Consider the following 17,528-nt stretch of genomic DNA (forward strand, 5'->3'; position numbering starts at 1 on the left):
GACGCCTTTAATACCTCACCCAGCCACAGAGTGTGACTCTGTGTTGGGAGTCAGGGTTCCTCTTTCTTTTTAAAAATTTTTATTGTGAATTGGGTGAAGGTTTATAGACAAGATCCTCAGCTCTACATTCAGCAAACTATACACCTTGTTTCATCTCAGTGATTACAATCCCCTCCCTGCAACAACATTTATTCCACTTCCTACCTGTGGCTCCTCAGGGTTCCTGTTTCTTAATTTCTAATCCTTCCTGCTCATCTGAGACTCCCTGTCTGGGTGCACACTCCATCTTACTCCTCTGGCTTTACTCATCCTGTCCTTGCTTTCCCAGTGCCTCCTAGACCTTCAGGACCAGGCTTGCTGGCCTTTCCCTCCTCCTAAGCTCCAGGGAGTCCTGGTGTGGCACTGTGGGTTAATGCACCAGACTGCAAAGCCATTTGAACTGCAAAGTCAGCAGTTCAAGTTCACCAGCTGCTCCTCAGAAACCCTATACAGGGTTACTGTGGGTCAGAACTGACTTGAAGGCATTTGACAACAACAACAAACTCCACGGAATGTTTGACAGTGGCTTTTTCAATCCCTACACAATTATTACACTTGCCAGTTTCTGTTGAGTTGACTCCAGCTCATGAAGACCCTATATGTGTCAGAGTAGAATTGTGTTTCATAAAACTTTAAATGGCTGATTTTTTAAAAAAAGTTTTTATTATGAACTGAGTGATAGTTTACTTGGGAGAATATCAGTTTTACACTCATTGTTTCATTGCAATGATTACGATCTCCTCTGTGCATCATCATTCAACAGTATTTGCTAACAGTATTTGGTATTCCCTCTGTTTTTGTTCGTTTAGTTTTTATTGGGGGGTGTACACAAAAACACTCAGGAATATATAATCATTTAAACAACCAAACGGCACATTCTACAAGCCTGCCACCTGGCCGCCAGCACTCAGTCCCTCTCTTTCCATGAGTCTAGAGTCCTCAGCTGCTCCCTCTCTCCATGTCCTCATCTCTGCCCACATCTTCGGTGTTGCTGCCTCTCTGGATAGGGTCCCACATTCTGCTCATGCCCTTCTCCCTTGATGGTCCTCAGGTCCTCTGTTCCTGTAAGAATAACTACTCCCACCTTCTTGTTACAAGACTCCTACCTTTACAATTGTGACACTCACAATTAGTCATGATAACAATTACTCACTATTGAATCATAAGAATCTTATCCCCATCTCTTTTCACCAGACCTATCTAGACAGGATTAAAAGTATTCAATAGGGACTCTACCTTCCCCCCCACACTCTTAAACTAAACTCCTTCTTGAAAACTTGTAAGCCATATACTTCATGCCTTTATCACCCCCTCATTTTAGGGAGCCAATGTCTAGTTGCCCATCCCTATCTACCTTGTGTACAGAGGGGATACCACTGATACTTGATGTGAAGACTCCTTCCCTCTCTGTTGGTATTTTGAGCTACTACATCCATAAATCTAGGTCAAGTTCATCAAATTGTAGCAATTTACACTTTTTCTTTGATCAAAAATTATTTTTTTTAAATCTTCCTGTTCTGGTCATCAAGCCATCGAGGCAAGGTCAAATGGGTACTATCTGTAAGTTTAGGGCATTCTTGTGTATCTCCCCTCACTTCATATCAGCTGGATGCTTCACTGTTAGGTCTAGCCCTCTGTGGGCTCAGCTGTTCCTAGGTCTTACCGTACTTTGGACCGATGAGTCCTTCCTCTTCTCTCTTTCATCTCCAGGTCAACAGGAGTCTATGGAATGTGGTTGAACTGAGTCAATGGCTGATTTGAGGGGAAGTAGATTGCCAGGCCTTTCTTCCAAGGCTCCTATGGGTGGCCTTGAACCTTTTGGTTTATAGAAACCACAAATCTGTTGTTAAGTGCCGTCAAGTAGATTCTGACTCATAGCGAGCCTATACAGCACCACACCAGGAGTCCAAAATCCCCAATAGTTATATGAAAATTGCTCATCACCATTTGTCATCAGGGACATGCAAGTTAAATGCCAATGAGATGCTGCTCTATCCCTGCCAGAATGGCTAAAACCAAATGACAGATAGTACCAAGAATGGGTAAGGAAAGGGACAAATTAGAATGCTCATGTACTGCTGGTGGGAACATAAATTGGCACAGCCACTTTGGAAGACTATCTGGCTGTATTTCCCAACTTGAGTTTCATTCCTGGATATAGAAAGGAGCACTTGTATGCCCCAAAGTCACATAGAAGCATGTTTGTAGCAACTTTACACATAATTGCTCCAAACTGGAAACCACCCACATAACCATGGTAGAATAGAGAAAGATAGTGAGACATGCCTACACAATGGAATATTACACAGGACTGAAAACACATTCCTGTGGATGAATCCTACAGACACAATATTGAGGGAAAGAAGGTAGACTCCAAAGAGTCTATTGCGTATGGTTCTATTTATCTGAGGAGGGGCATGAGTGAGTAAACTTTATGAGTCTTAATCTGGGGACAGTCATATATGTACATACACATGCAGCTCTACATCTCATGTGCTTTGGACATGTTATTAGGAGGAACCCATTCCTGCAGATGGACATCATGCTTGGTAGAGGGATAGTGAAAAAGAGGAAGACTTGTGTGGACTGACGCAGGGCTGAACAGTGAGCTCAGCATAAGAAAAATGGTAAGGATGGAGCAGGACTGGGCAGTGTTTTGTTCAGTTGTCCATCGGGACCCTACGAGTCAGAACCAACTCTACAGCACCCAAAAACAACTTTCAGGATTTGTGCCCCTTATTGTTTGTGTAGGAGTCTCTGGGTGGTGAAACAGTTCACCTGTTCAGCTGCTAATTGAAGGTTTGAGGTACCCAGAGGCACCTGGAGATAAAGGCATGGCTATCTACATCCCCTGAAGCACAGTTCTACTCTGACACATGTGGGGTCGTTGTGAGCTGGAGCTGACTTCATGACAGTTGAGCTTTTTAGCTGTTTGCATGATATTCCTCAATCAAACAGTTAAAACAGTAATCTCTAAAAAGATACCAAAACCTTACACAGAATCCTGGTAAGTCAAACAGACAAAAACTGAGCCTTTTCCTCTTGTTCCCATCTCAGGTGGTTCCTGGGGCACATTTATGGCTAAAATTTTGGAGGACATGCTGGAAACCTTTGTCCGTGGCCTCCTGTTCTTGCAGCTGGCCCCAGTCCCAGTCCTTTGAGGAGACACATTCCAGTTCCTCTGTGCCTGTTGTGGGAAGAGACAGATCAGGGAGGAAGAAACCAGAGTTGCTGGAAGTTACAGAGCTAATAAGTGTCCTAATATTATTTCCATGACTGTTTCAGTTCTATGCTGCAGAGTGGTGAAAATAGTCAAAGATCATCCGATCCCAGCTCCACCTGACTGAGCACCATTCTTTTCCAGGCATTGTACTAAGTACTTTACAAAAAGCGGAGTCTCCTCTAATCTTTGCAACAACCCTCTGTAGTAGGTGCCACTATTATTTCTTTTTGCAAGTAACTGTCCCTGTATTCGAACTATCTTTATTTGTTCCATCACTGTATTCATGTAGATTAAGTAATAAAGGCCAGAGAAAGCAAGCAACTTGCCTAAGGCTCACACAGCTAGTAAGTGGTAAAACTAGGGATTGAATCAAGTTCAGTCTGTCTCCAAAGCTCCATCTCTCTCCTCTCACTGCTGTTTTTATTAGGTGCCACTGTTGAGTCGATTCTGACTCATAGTCACCCTGTATAGGGTTTCCAAGGAGCAGCTGGTAGGTTTGAATTGCTGATCTTGCAGTTAAAAGTTCAGTGCTGATCCTACAGGGCCACACCAGGACTCCCTCCTGCATAGGGTACCTGAGACTGTAAATCTTTCTGAGAGCAGAAAGCCTCATCTTCCATGGAGCGCCTGGTGAGGTCGAACTGCTGACCTTGTGGTTAGCAGCCCAACCAATATGTAACCCACTATGCTACCAGAGCGCCTTCCCTCCTTTCACAAGGCTTTCAATAAATATCTGCTGTGAACTGAACCAGTGATAGATCATCATCTAAAAGGGCTGCAACAGCCAAAAAGCTGGCCCTGACCATTAAGATGAAACATAGCCGAGAGACATGAAAAGTACTGCATTTAGGGGAAAAAATAGACAGCTATTTCCCAGGTAGAATGAGGGAGACCTACTTAGAGAAAGCACACATAAGAAAAACCAGAGGTTTACTCGCTCGTTTATCCATCTCTCCATCCATCCCTCTATCCAGCCATCCATCCTTTTATCACTCCATCTCCCTTTCCCTTCACAAATTGAACCATCAGGATTGAGCCCTCTGTGCTCCATGCCACCACACAGCCAGCTGGATGGGCTGTGTCTACAGTGTAAGAAGATACCAGGCATGGGGAGGTCATTTTCTGTTGGTCAGACCTGTTCTAGGAACAGTATTTCATCCCTGGCTCTCAGAAAGGGAGGGAGCTGGTAATGTGGTCCTTTCAGAAACAGCACAGGGCACTGGGGATTTTTCGGTATCCATTGGAATGTTTGTATGGTGCTGGGCATTGTGACAAGTCTTATCCACAGCGGGTCTACTGAGCCAAAAGGAGAACCCAGGTTTACCTGACTCAAAAGTTCAGGCTTCTAACAGCTGTGCTGTTAAGTGATGTAATACCACTAGTATTGTTGTTTATAAGTGCTGTTGAGTTGGTTCCAACTCATAGCAACCCTATATAGGGTTTCCAAGGAGCAACTGGTGAGTTTGAACCACCAACCTTTAGGCTCAAACTGAGCTATGGTCAAGTGTTTATCCTACAGTGCCACACCAGGACTCCACCTCTAGCATGTTGTTGTTGTTAAGTTGTCATAGAGACCCTGTATAGGGCTTCCGAGGGAGAGGCTTGAACCACCCATAGTGCCACACCTGGACTCCACCTTTAGCTTTGTAATTAAGTGCCGTTGAGTCGATCCTGACCCATAGTGACCCTGTATAGGGTTTCTGAGGAGCAGCTGGTGAGCTTGAACCACCGACCTTGCAGTTCAAGCGGCTTTGCAGTCTGGCGCATTAACCTACAGCACCACACCAGGCCTCTAGCTTAGGATTCCAAAAAACCCAACAAACTGCTGTTGAGTTGACTTTGACTCATGGTGATCCTATAGGATAGAACAGAACTGCCCCATAGTGTTTTAAAGGGAGTCCTGGTGTGGCGCTGTAGGATAAGTACTGGACCACAAGATCTGTTTGAAACCCAAGGTCAGCAGTTCAAACTCACCAGCCACTCTTCTGTAACCTTTTACAGGGTCACTGTGAGTCGGAATTGACTCAATGGCACTTAACAACAACACCAACAATCTTTACGGAAGCAGACTTCCGTATCTTTCTTCCACAGAGTGGCTGGTGGATTTGAACCACCTACACGGTTTGAACCGCAAGGTAGGTGGCTCAAGCTCACCTGCCACTCCTTGGAAACCCTATACAGGGTTGCTATGGGTTGGAACTGACTTGATGGCACTTAATAACAACAACAACAAACAACAAAGCTGAAAGCTTAGCCATGGCTACTAGTGGTCCTTACCACAGGGCTCAGTGTGTGGCGTTGCAGGATAAGCACTGGACTGGCAACAGCAAGGCTGACAGTTTAAACCCCACAATCACTTTTGGAAACCTATACAAGGTTGCTATGAGTTGGAACCAACTGGATGGTACATAACAACAATATATGAAAAAAAATGTCTCCAAATGACTGAAGAACTGTCCTGGGAAAGGGGATTTTTCTCAGGAAATGTTTAGACCAATGAGTGAAATGTGTTGTTGTTGTTGTTAAGTGCCTTGGAGCCAGTTCTGACTCATAGAGACCCTGTATTGGGTTTCTGAGGCTGTAATCTTTGCGAAAGCAGAAAGCCTCATGTTTCTCCCACAAAGTAGCTGATGGGCTTGAACTGCCAACTTTGTGGTTTGAAGTCCAGTGCTTATCCTGTGGTGGTGGTACTGGTGGTGGTGGTTATGTGTCATGGAGTCGGTTCCAACTCCTAGTGACCCTGCATGGGGATTCTGAGGCTGTAAATCTTTACAGAAGCAGAAAACCTCATCTTTCTCTTGCAAAACATCTGGTAGTTTCGAACTACTGCTCTTGAGGTTAGCAGCCCGACTCTTAACCAGAACCACCGTATTCCCTTATGGGTGAAATGCAGAGGAGCAAACCTTTGTCTGAATAGAAGAGTTGCCCTATTATGATAAAGTGTTCCTTGTTACCAGAGGCACCTGGGAGGCTAGGAGGACCCTGCCTCAGGGGAGGTTGGGTCATATCACCTGAAAGATTTCTTTTGACTCTCACTTTGATAAATTCAATTTGGTTCAACCTGTGCTGAGCACCCATTCTGTGCCAGGCCTGTGCTGGGGTCTGGGGATGAAGACAGGATTCCAGCCCTCAGGAAGCTTACAGCCTAGAGAGGAAGTCAGTTTGAATGGTTCTATTACTTGCTGGGAGTCCTGGTATGGTGTTGTGGGTTAATGCGCTGGACTACAAAGTCATTTGAACAGCAAAGTCGATGGTTCAAGCTCACATGCTGCTCCTTGGAAACCTTATACAGGGTTGCTATGGGTCGGAACTGACTCTTCGACACTTAACAATGACAACAACAAATTACTTGCTGGGAGTTCTGGTGTGGTGTTGCTGGTTAATACACTGGACTACAAAGTTGGTTTGAACAGTTGATTTGAACAGCAAGATTGGTGATTTCAGCTTACCAGCTGCTCCTCAGAAACCCTATACAGGAATTGTTCCTATACAGTTCCTATACAGAAACTGATTCGATGGCATTTAACAACAACAACAACATAACTTGCTGTTTCCTGCTAGCCTGGAAGTCATGGGGACTCTCTTAGGATTGAAGGTCCAGGAGTATTTTGTTTGTAAAATGGAAAGGTGCTGACTGAAGGGAGACTGGGTGTTGGGCAGAGGGGCCCAATCTCTGAGTCATCATACCACAAAAGGTCTTGACTCACAGCGGAACACAATACGTTCTTCAGAGGAGGCTAGAAGGGAATGATGGCTTCCTTTAATAAAACATATCCACTCTTTTGAGGTTGTTGGCACCCTGGAACAAGAATCTTACTGAAGGAAGGTCTGCTTGCTGGATGTACTGTCTTGACCTTGAACTCAGAGCCCCACCTTCTCTTCTGGCAGATGCCTTGAGACCAAGCACCCAGGAATGGACTAAAACCAGAAAATCTGCTTCATGAGTGTTACTGGTATAGCACCATCCTAGACCCTTACTTGTCCTCGGGTGGTGGGCTCCATTGCAGTCACTGTCATCTAAGATTCGACCTCTAAGAGGTGTTAAGATGATGATGGTGATGGCAGCTGACAATGTGATGGTGATGACATATATAGTGCACCCACACCCTTATGTGCATTAACTCACAACATCACCCAACTACTCACTCCTCCAGTTCTAGCTTCCTATCTCAGGGCTGACCTCTTGCCCATGATTGATCCCTGGAAAGGCCTCTACCCACTTGGATCTCTGAGGTAGCATAACTCCAGAGGCTCTGATCCAATGGACCTGGAGGGGGACTGGATAGCTGACTTTATAAGGATGAGTCAAAAATTATCTGCACTCCATTATATTAAAAATGCCCATCTATGGCTGATGATATCATAGAGTGTACATGTGAAATGATTGTGTTGAATAGACGAATGACAGTGGATTATGTGGAAAGTCATTTGCAAATCAGCCATGGCTCTGCCTATGAAATAATCCACGACAGACTTGGGTTTTGAAAAGTTTGTGCGAGATGGGTACCAAAACAGAACAGCATAAACAGAGTGTTTAGACATCTACAAATAAAATTTGGATGCCTACTTGAAGGAAGTTAAAGGTTTCTTAAAAAACAAACCAAAACATTACTGGTGATGAGACATGGATTCATCACTACAAGCCTGAGAATAAATGGCAGAGTATGAAATGGAAACATCTTTAATCACCGACCAAGAAAAAGTCCAAAAGTCAACCATCAGCTGGAAAATTGATGCTTACAGTTTTCTGGAATTCTCAAGGGCCAGTATTGGAACACTATCAAGAAAAAGGTTCAACAATCTACAGTGCTCATTACAGTGCTCACTGAAGAGATAAAGCCTAAACTTCAGATTCAATGCTGAGGACTGCTCTCCAAAGGCATTGTGATCTTACGTGACAATGCACATCTTCACACCTCTGCCCACACTGTTGACACTCTGCAAAAACTTTGTTTTGTGGTGTTAAAGCTTCCTCCCTATAGTACTGATCTTGCTCCATTTTAGGGGACCTGTTTGGTTCCCTAAAAGCAGCCCTTCGAGGACGAAGAGTCACCTCTGATGAAGAAGGAAAGATGGTACATTCTTGGCTCATGGCTCAGCCTAAAATGTTTAATAAGGGAATATGAAAGCTTGTTGACAGATGGACAAAGTGTATTGAAATGCAAGGAGATAATGTCAAAAAATGATGTATTTGTCTTTTCTAAAAGTTGATTAAAATAATTTCTACAGCCAGAGTGTGGATAATTTTCGACTCATTCTTGTAGATCCCTCAGATAATGCTGATGTGTATCCAGGTTGCTAAATTCCTGGTGCTAGATGGAGGCTATGATAGGTGTTGATGATGTCCTGGGGCTGGCTCTCAAACCAAGTCTGCCTCTCTCTGTGCCTTTCCTAGTTGACACCATCAGGATGCTCAGCATTGGATGGAATAGCTTTGGAGGGGCCAGCTCAGATGAGGCCCCAGGTTGTGTGAGTGTATGTACTGGGGAGGGAAGTGGCTGGTAGAGGAAAGGGGAGGAGGACAATGCTTGTATCTCTCATCTTAGGGGTGAGAAGTGGGACAGCAGCCCCCATAGAAGAGAACTGGCCTAGTTCTGCCATCACACCTATAAAGCAGGCGAGGAAATAGGATCTGTGGGGGTCACAGAAGCCAGTACCAAGGCAGAGGTCAAAGACAACTCCCCAGAAGTATCTGGCATAGGGTCGGGTGTAGAGAGAGTACAAGGATCCGGGTCTCACTGGTACTCTTCTTCAAGCTTTCAGAACCCTTTTCTCCTTCAACTGTCCCCTTTTCTACCATTCTTGAAAACCACCTCAGACACTACCTTTTCTAGGAAGCCTTCCCCAGTAAGCCAGTCCATCCTGACTCTGATGTCTCCACTTAACAAATGTGGCTCTTGCAAGTCCACTTTATACCCCAATGGGGTGCTTACTGCTCTGTGAACCACGTAACAGATTTAGTATCACTCCTGGCCTTAGGGTGGTGCTACCCTTTCCCTTGGCCCTCACCTTGTTTCCTACCCTTGCACACATCGAGGGCATGCTTTTGAATGGTCTGGTTGCCAAATCTTTAGTTTTCCCACTAGGCTTCAACTCTCCCTGTGCAGAATGAGAGTGTTTGTTGGACTAGGGTGATCGCTCGGGGCCCTTTTAGAAAAAGGACCTTCAAATCCTACATCATCAAATTTGCCTGGAATACGTTAATAATTTTTTTTAACATTTAATTTTATTGTGGTAAAATAAAGGTAACAAATTTTTTTGTCATTTTAACTACTTTTGCATTGTAGGATAATCACTGGACTGCTAACCACAAGGTCAGTGGTTCAAACCCACCAGCTGCTCCTTGGAAACTCTATGTGGGGTTGCTATGAGTCAACTCATTGACACTTAACAAGTGTACAATTCAGTGATATTATTTATGATCACATCGTACAACTGTGGCCATTATTCATTTACAATATTTTTATATTAACAGAAACTTAGAACTCCTTCAGCATAACTACTATTTCTTCCTCCACTCCAGAATCTGGTAACTTGTAATAAACTTTGGTCTCTATGTGTGATAGTTAAGGTTTTGTTTCAACTTGACTGGGTCAGGATTCTCAGTGGTTTAGTAGACATAGTAATCCCCCACAACCCACCACTTGTTGGTCAGCTTACTTGTACTGTGGTAGTTTGTGTGTTGCAATGATGCTGAAAGCTATGCCACTGGTGTTGAAATACCAGCAGGGTCACACATGGTTTCAGTGGAGCTTCCAGACTAAGAAAGACTAGGAAGAAGGAAAGGCAGACTACTTCTGAATGTTTAGCCACTGAAAACCTTATGAGTAGCAGTGGAACATTGTCAGATATAGTGCTGGAAGATGAAAACATTATAAATAGCACCAGAATATTGTCAACATTCATGGAAGCAGCAGTCAAGAAATCAAACAATGTATTGTATGAAGCAAATCTGTTGCACATAACTTCTTTCATTTTGTTTGGATCACAGTGGCAGCAGCAATGATGTCAAGGGTAACACCAATTGTGAGGAAGACACAGGACCAGGCAGTGCTACATTCTGTTGTACGTATGGTCGCTATGAATCGGAGTCAACCTTACGATGAGATCTAATATAATGTCATTATGCCCATGAAAAGATCTGCTATGAGAAGATGTTGTTGTTGTTGTTAGGTGCCATCGAGTCAGTACCAACTCATAGCGATCCTATGTGAAGATAGCAGTTAGTAAACTGACTTAACTAAAAGTACATTTTCTGGTGGTTGTGGTCTATGACACCTTTTATTTTACAAGATATAGAAGGAGAGAGAGAAGTGAGTAGAGAACAATGAGCTGGGAGTGGAGGTCATCCTTTGTACCTGGGGTTCCTGAGCTCCTAGAAGCTCCTAGATCCAGAGGAAGATCGATGCCAAGACACATGGAGCGCTTCCAGGAATGCTGGGTCTACAGACAAGGGTCTTTCTCCAAAGCTAGTGCTTTGAATTGTGAGAGAAGAAATTTATGTTGTTAGAGCCATCTGCTTGTAGCAGCACTATGCAGTGACCTAGTCTTTGTTCTTTGGTGTCTGAACTGTTTCACTCAGAATAACGTTTTCAACAGTCATCCATGTTGTAGCATGTATCTATCAGATTTTCATTTCTATTTATGGCCAACTAATACTCTATTGTACATCTGGTTGTAGAGCAACAACACGGAATCTGCTCAGACTAAAAGCAACAGGGGTTTATTGAAGACTTAGAGATGGCCTGAGCGGGGAAGACGTCCAAATTCAGAACAAAAATGATTGGCTCCACTGGACACTGAAGAAAGACATGTTTGCATAGTTGGAGCAGAAACTGTAAGTTACAAAATCATAATTGACTAAAAGATAATCAAGGGAGTCACAGGTGGGATATCTCAAGGGATGTGTAAAATTGGACCTTTCGCAGGAATAGGTTTATAATCTATCTGTGGGACTACATGATTGTTCAGGACACATAACTGCAAGTGTAAGCGCTCTTCATTTTCATGTAGAATGGTCAGAGGACAACAGCAAGACAGGTAACCTGCTATAAAAATTGCTTTCTCAACCATGTCTGCTTCCAGGGGGTCCATTGTAAGGATTTATTGATAATGTTGTATATCAAGAGCCTTCAGGAATACGTGATAACATCTTGTGTCTGTTTGACCACAGAGGAAAGACCCTCTGGGGATAGATGGTGACATTCCGCCATCTGCCAGACTGCAGAGAAAAAGAATGTCTCCTTTAGGCTAAATGGTTAGTTAGGCCAGCATCAAGGTGAGAGAAACTACTAGAAAAGGCAGTTTTAAAAATTCAACATGGATTCTAGACTCATGTCAAGACTTTAAAATGGAGTTAAGCCTCCATTTTTAGACTGCTCTGTTACATACACTAAGTGCCTCTGGTTTTTAAGTTCTCAAACATTGACCACATTTGTTTATCATACATCTGTTGATGGTCTTCCATCGTTCGGCTTTTGTGAATACTGCAATAAACATTGGTGTGCAAGTATCTTTTTGCGTCCCTGCTTTCAACTCTTGGGCATAGATCCCTAGGAGTGGGATTGCTAGATACCTGGGATACTGTTAACCCATCTCTGTTTGGAGAGGTCCCACACATCCTTCAAGGCCTAGCTGATGTTGTATCTCATCTCACAAGTCCTGAAGGCCCTCCCACACAAAATGAGGGTTTCCCATTCTGAGCTACCACAGCACTTTACCCACAACTCTGCTATATCCTGTGGCCAGAATGGCATGGTTAGTTTGGAATCTGGGATTCCTAGGGATTCTGAAGTCTTTGAGGGCAGGGACCCTGTGGGACAACCACAGTATCACCAGCTCTGAGCACAGTGCCTGGCCCACAATGACTAAACATAGGACTTAAGTGAAGAATAAATGAATGAGTGCATAAGTAAGTGAGTCCCTTAATTCATCAAGTCAATCACCTTAGCCATCTGTACCCACCCAGGCAGAGGGGAATGAGGGAGAAAGGCCTGCAAGGTCTCTGGAGTGGAGCATGTAACCGTCCAACCATCTGTATTGGCAAAATACAAACCGTTTGCTGTAGAGTCTGTTGTGACTCATAGTGACCCTTGTTGCTGTTGTTAAGTTGTTAAGTGCCGTTGAGTTGGTTCAGACTTATAGTGACCCTGTATAGTGTTTCTGAGGAGTGGCTGGTGAGTCAGAATCATAGATCTTGCGGTTCAAACCAACCTTGTGATCCAGTTTTGTTTTTTTTTTCAATAAAGGTTTTATTGTGAATTATGTGATAGTTTACATGGGAGAACATTGGTTTTACATTCATTCTATCATATATCGTTTCATTGCCATCATTACCATCCCATCCATGCATCATCACCCAACCAAAGGGTATACCCTGCAAGCCTGCTCCCCCACTCCCCCCGCCCCCACAGTCCTCAGCACACAGCCCCTTTTCCTCTCTGGATCTCAAGTCCCCAGCCACTCCATCTCTCCACGTTGTCTTCTCTGCCTCCATCTCAGGCATCACTGCTTCTCTGGTTAGGGTCCCACTCTCCGCTCTTCTCCATTGATGGTCCCAGGTGGTCCAGTTCTTATCTGACAGTGCCACACCAGGACTCCATCTTGCTTTAATTCAATAGCCATCTAAGATCTCGTTTAAAATCATCCATCTGGTAGTCAGTCAGGTCTGCTTTGGCTATTCCTGTGTCAGACAGATCTTGAGTCCCAGTTTGGAAAGCGGTCACTGAGTGTACCAAACTGAGGTGGGACCAAGTTAGGTACATCCCTAGGGGAACCTTAGCCACCCAGACACTTGGTGGTCTGTTCTGTTTAGGGTAGGGGTAAAGGTTGAGGTTTGGGTGGAAGGAATCATGAGCTAACCAAAATTCTTTCTAAACCTAACTTGGCTGGAAAGGTGAGAGTGTGCCCCTGGACTCCCGGTGACTTGGGGGCTACCATGTCTGCCAGGGGAGCTGTGGCATCCCAGGACCTGAGCCTGGGGGAAGGGCCTGGGTTTGCCTTCTCCAGCCTAAAGCTCCGCCCAGAAAAGCTTTGGCTGGGACTAATTGGCTTGCCCTCCTCCTTCTGCCTGAGAAAGTCTTGGCTAATTTGCCGGAACGCTCCAGTTAAATGCCAATTAGGACGCTCTGTCCACTGCTCTCTTCCAATATATTAATAATGTAATTAAGCATTTATTGCCTGCACGAATTAAAAATTAACTTAAATGGACAGCCTGGAAAACTGAGGAAGGACCGCTTAAATGACCAATTTGCATATTATTCTAGTACCAACATCTAAACACAGTCCCCGCCCTCCCTGTCTAAGGTGCAGGTCGATTAGGCCTGTTGGTGACAGGTCCAGCCAGCTGCTAACAGCTGTTGGCTTCTTTGCCCTGCCTGATTCTGCTGCCTCCCCTCACCCCACTTCCTCGCTTCTTACCCCAATCCTAGGTGTGGAGAATCTGGCCTAGTTCCAGATGGGCAGGGGGACTTTCTGCTACACAGCCACCATGGCTTCCAGCTTCCTGATCCGCTTTCCCAGGGGTCTGTGGTATGGATTTCAGTGAAAGGAGATGCTACTGGGGATGGTAGGTCCTAGAAGCCCTACCACTCCCACCCCCAGGATCAATTTGTCCTGCATTCCAGCCCTGGAGATGAGAAGCAGATGGTGCTGATGTGGGGAGTGGGTTATGTAAGAGAGGGACAGAGAGACCCTTCCTCCAACTAGCCCCATAGACAGAGGAGTCGGGGAAGGGGGTGTTTGAGAGAGAGCTTGCTGGGGGTGGGGGCTGAAGCATCCTCAAAATAGAAGATGAAAGGATGAAGCTCCCATGTTTTCTGTCTCCAGGGATTTAACATGACAGGTGTGACATTGCTAGTTCTCTTCTCCAAACGGCCACTTGGAGGAGACTTGGCAGGGAGAGGCCGACAGCAGGGGATGGGGTGACAAGGGGAGTGGGCGAGGATACTGAAAAGAACCTCAGATCTGGGACAGAAGGGTGCATGGTCATCTAAGTTCCAGGAGGGCTGGGACAACTTCTTCCCAGCTAGGTACAGTGCCTCTCCCCTAACTCGGTTCTCTGGTCCTGGACAGCGTGCAGACACCGACAAGCTATCTCCATCCATGCCTGTGAGTTGTGGAGCCCTCCCCTTCTCCCTCGGGGCTTGTGCAAGATGATGGCATGGGTTCCTTCTTCACTATCACAGAACCATGAGACCTGGCACACGTGCAGACCCCCTTCCCTCAATCCCCTGCCATGAGGGCTCTGCTCATCAGTCAGCTTTATCCCTCCCAGGCCCCACTGTGGTGGAGAAGGACCACAGCTGGGGAACAAGAGGCACGAGACACACGTTTGTTTTAAACACTTTATTTATAAAAAAGTACATTTTTCCTCAGTACATTTTTAACCCATAATTTTTTTTTTTTTTATACAAGTAAAAGGGGGTTGAGGCAAACACCCCCTGGGTCAGAACCAGGAGAATCTGCTGGGCAGTCCCCAGGACTAAAGACAAAACCATGACAAAGAAACTGAAGCAAAGGATCACACTCAGAGGTGAGGGGTGCAGCTTCTCCTTGATTCTGTTCCATTTATACAAAAAAAGAATCCCGTTCCTCACAGCAGGGGTCAGAAAGACAGCAGCACCGATGTGGATGTGGGAGGGCCTCCTCTGGCCTTTCCATCAGAACCTCGGCACCGAGACTCAGCAGAGACCTGCTTCCTTCACATCTCTGGCACAGGTAGACAAAGCAGGTCTCCCCTTGGGTGTTGAGGGTCTCGAAGGGGATTACTGTTAGCAGTCAGATATTGGAGATCTCTGTCAAGACCCTCAGAGGTCCGAGACTCTTCCCCTGCTCCCAACAGAGGAGGCACCTGTACCCAGTTAGCTCCACCTGGTCCCTGCCCATTCCTAACACAATTCCTGATCCCTCTGATTTGAGGACGACATTAGAATTATTGCACGAGTGACTTGGGCACATGGGGGCAGTTGGCGGGGGTGGGGGGGCACACATGTCCCAGGGAAGCGGGGCAGGGGGTCCTGTGATTCTCACCTATGGCCCAAGTACCGGGCATCACGGGTTCTCCTCACGGGCTTTTAGCCGGACTAAGCCCACCTCTCTGAGTATGTGTATGTGTGTGTGTGTGTGTGTATCTACGTTGGCTGTGCTCCATCTTATCTACATGTGCCGAGCATGTGTGGGATGACTGTGCTTGGGTCTGTCTGAGCATGTTGTGCCCACATGTGCCACTGTGTGCGGAGCTGCGCCTGAGGGATGCATGCGTGGACTCTGCTGCCCCCGTAGTCCAGATCCTTCTGGAAAAATGGGACTCTGATGGTCCTGTTATACTTTACAACGGTATCAAAATCAGTAAGGAAATAGAACTGTGGGCTGAGAGGCAGGGACAAGGAGGACAAGAGGCAGGAGAATAATTGGGGAAGCCTTGGCACAATCAATACCAGATTGATCTCATTTCCAGGAGAGGTAGAAGCTCAGCTCGTGCTGTGGGCCTGGAGGAGAAGCCATGTGCCCTTCTCTCTCTGCCAGGCCAGGCTTCCCTGGTGCCACTGGCTAGGTCCCTGGCTGCATCTGTGGGCCCAGCAGCAGTGCCTGTCCTTCCATGAACTCAGGGCACCTCTCTAGGCCCAGGTGCCAACCCTGCCTCATGCCCACCCTCAGCTCAGGGTAATGTCAGATCACCCGATTAGCAAGGTGGGCTTCCCTGCTGATTGGTAGTGAACCATTTCACATGGGTTTCACTGTACTGCAGATTAGTAAGGATACCCAAGAAAGTTCATGCTTACCTTGTCCATTGGGTAATCCACCCTTGGCCCAGGGTAGCAGCTGTCCCGAGTGGGTATGCTGTTGCTGGATCCCAGGGAAGGTAGGAGCTACCAGCATGACCTATTCTATGTGGGCCCCACAATTTGTGCTTTGCTTTGGGGGAGGGTGTGGAGGCGTCTTCAGTGCTTTGGCTGGGCTTGGGGTCTCCTAAGCCATCATCATCATAAGAGTAGAAGTGGCAGCGCAGGGTAAGGAAGGGAGACATTGGAGGAGGACTTCTTTCAGTTTCTTGGTCTCAAGGGATCAGGAGTACCTCTATTAGGGAGGCCCCTGGCATTGCCTTCGGCCTGGGGGGCAAGGGGATAAAGCACAGGGGTCAGAGGAAGTGATAGGAGGTGGTCTGGGGCAGTGATGTGACATGGAAAAGGTCCTCTGCCCTAGGTGAGGGTGGCAGAAACATGACTGCTGCTGGGAGGAGCAGCCCAGCGGGTTCTCTAGATCCAGTTCCTCCACTTTTGTCAGGTGACTAAAAGACCTCAGAGTGTTCTCCCCCCAACTCTACCCCATCCACTACCCCCAATGCCAAGAGGGGAGAGCCGCCCCAGGGCTGGCATGGCTTCAGACTTCTGCTACGTGGCTACTGGGCGGCCTGGCTAGGGTTAGGGCAATGGGAGCCGGACAAAGGTGGCCAAGTAGGAGGGCCCAGGGCAGAGATGGAGCTGGCTGGGGGTTCAAGTAGCAGCACCCAGGAGGGAGGGGCAGGGTGGGGACTGGGAAGCCCCCTTGGGAAGCCTATAGTAGGGAAGGACAGGGCAGGGCAGTGTTCTACCTCACCCTCTCACCCACCACTTGCCACCCCATAGAACCCCTGACATCCTGGGATGAGTTCATTTTAATCCTGGGCAGACAAGGGCAGGTCCTTGGAGCCTGCCTCTCCTATCCCAGGGGTCTTCCCCACTAGTATGCCCATCTGAACTGCAGGGGAACCTGGTGGGCAGATGGAGGAATTTAGGCACTTTGAGCTGGGGATACAGAGAGGGTTGGGTGAGAGCCTTCTTTTCAGAGTCGGAGAGGACTCTGCATTCAAAAGAGGGCTTCTCCAAGGTCCTCCTCCTCATCCCAGAGTGAACACCAGGAACATCTGAGCAGGGAAATGGGCTGTGAAAGAGTAGAAGCCTCTGACTCAGGATCCCTGGCTTCCTGTACCCCCTGCACTTTGTGGTAAGCCCATAACACCTACTTTGGCCTGTGTGTGAGAGCCGTCAGTCTGTTATCATCTGAGTTTATCAGACTTAGGAACGCAGGTTGCCAGAGAGCTTCTCCCACAGGCTTCCTTCTCCACATCCTCCACACTGACACGGCTTCATCACCAACTCCTTTCTTTTTAGGTTCCCAGCCCTGACTCCTCTTATCCCTAGGAAAATCAAGAGTTGCTAGCACTTGATAAAGGAGAAATTTGAGAAACTTCTGTGCTGTAAAGAGGCAGTTTGGGCCAGATCTGAGA

This window comes from Chrysochloris asiatica, unplaced genomic scaffold, assembly GCF_000296735.1.
Source record: "Chrysochloris asiatica unplaced genomic scaffold, ChrAsi1.0 scaffold00008, whole genome shotgun sequence".
Lineage (NCBI taxonomy): Eukaryota > Metazoa > Chordata > Mammalia > Afrosoricida > Chrysochloridae > Chrysochloris > Chrysochloris asiatica.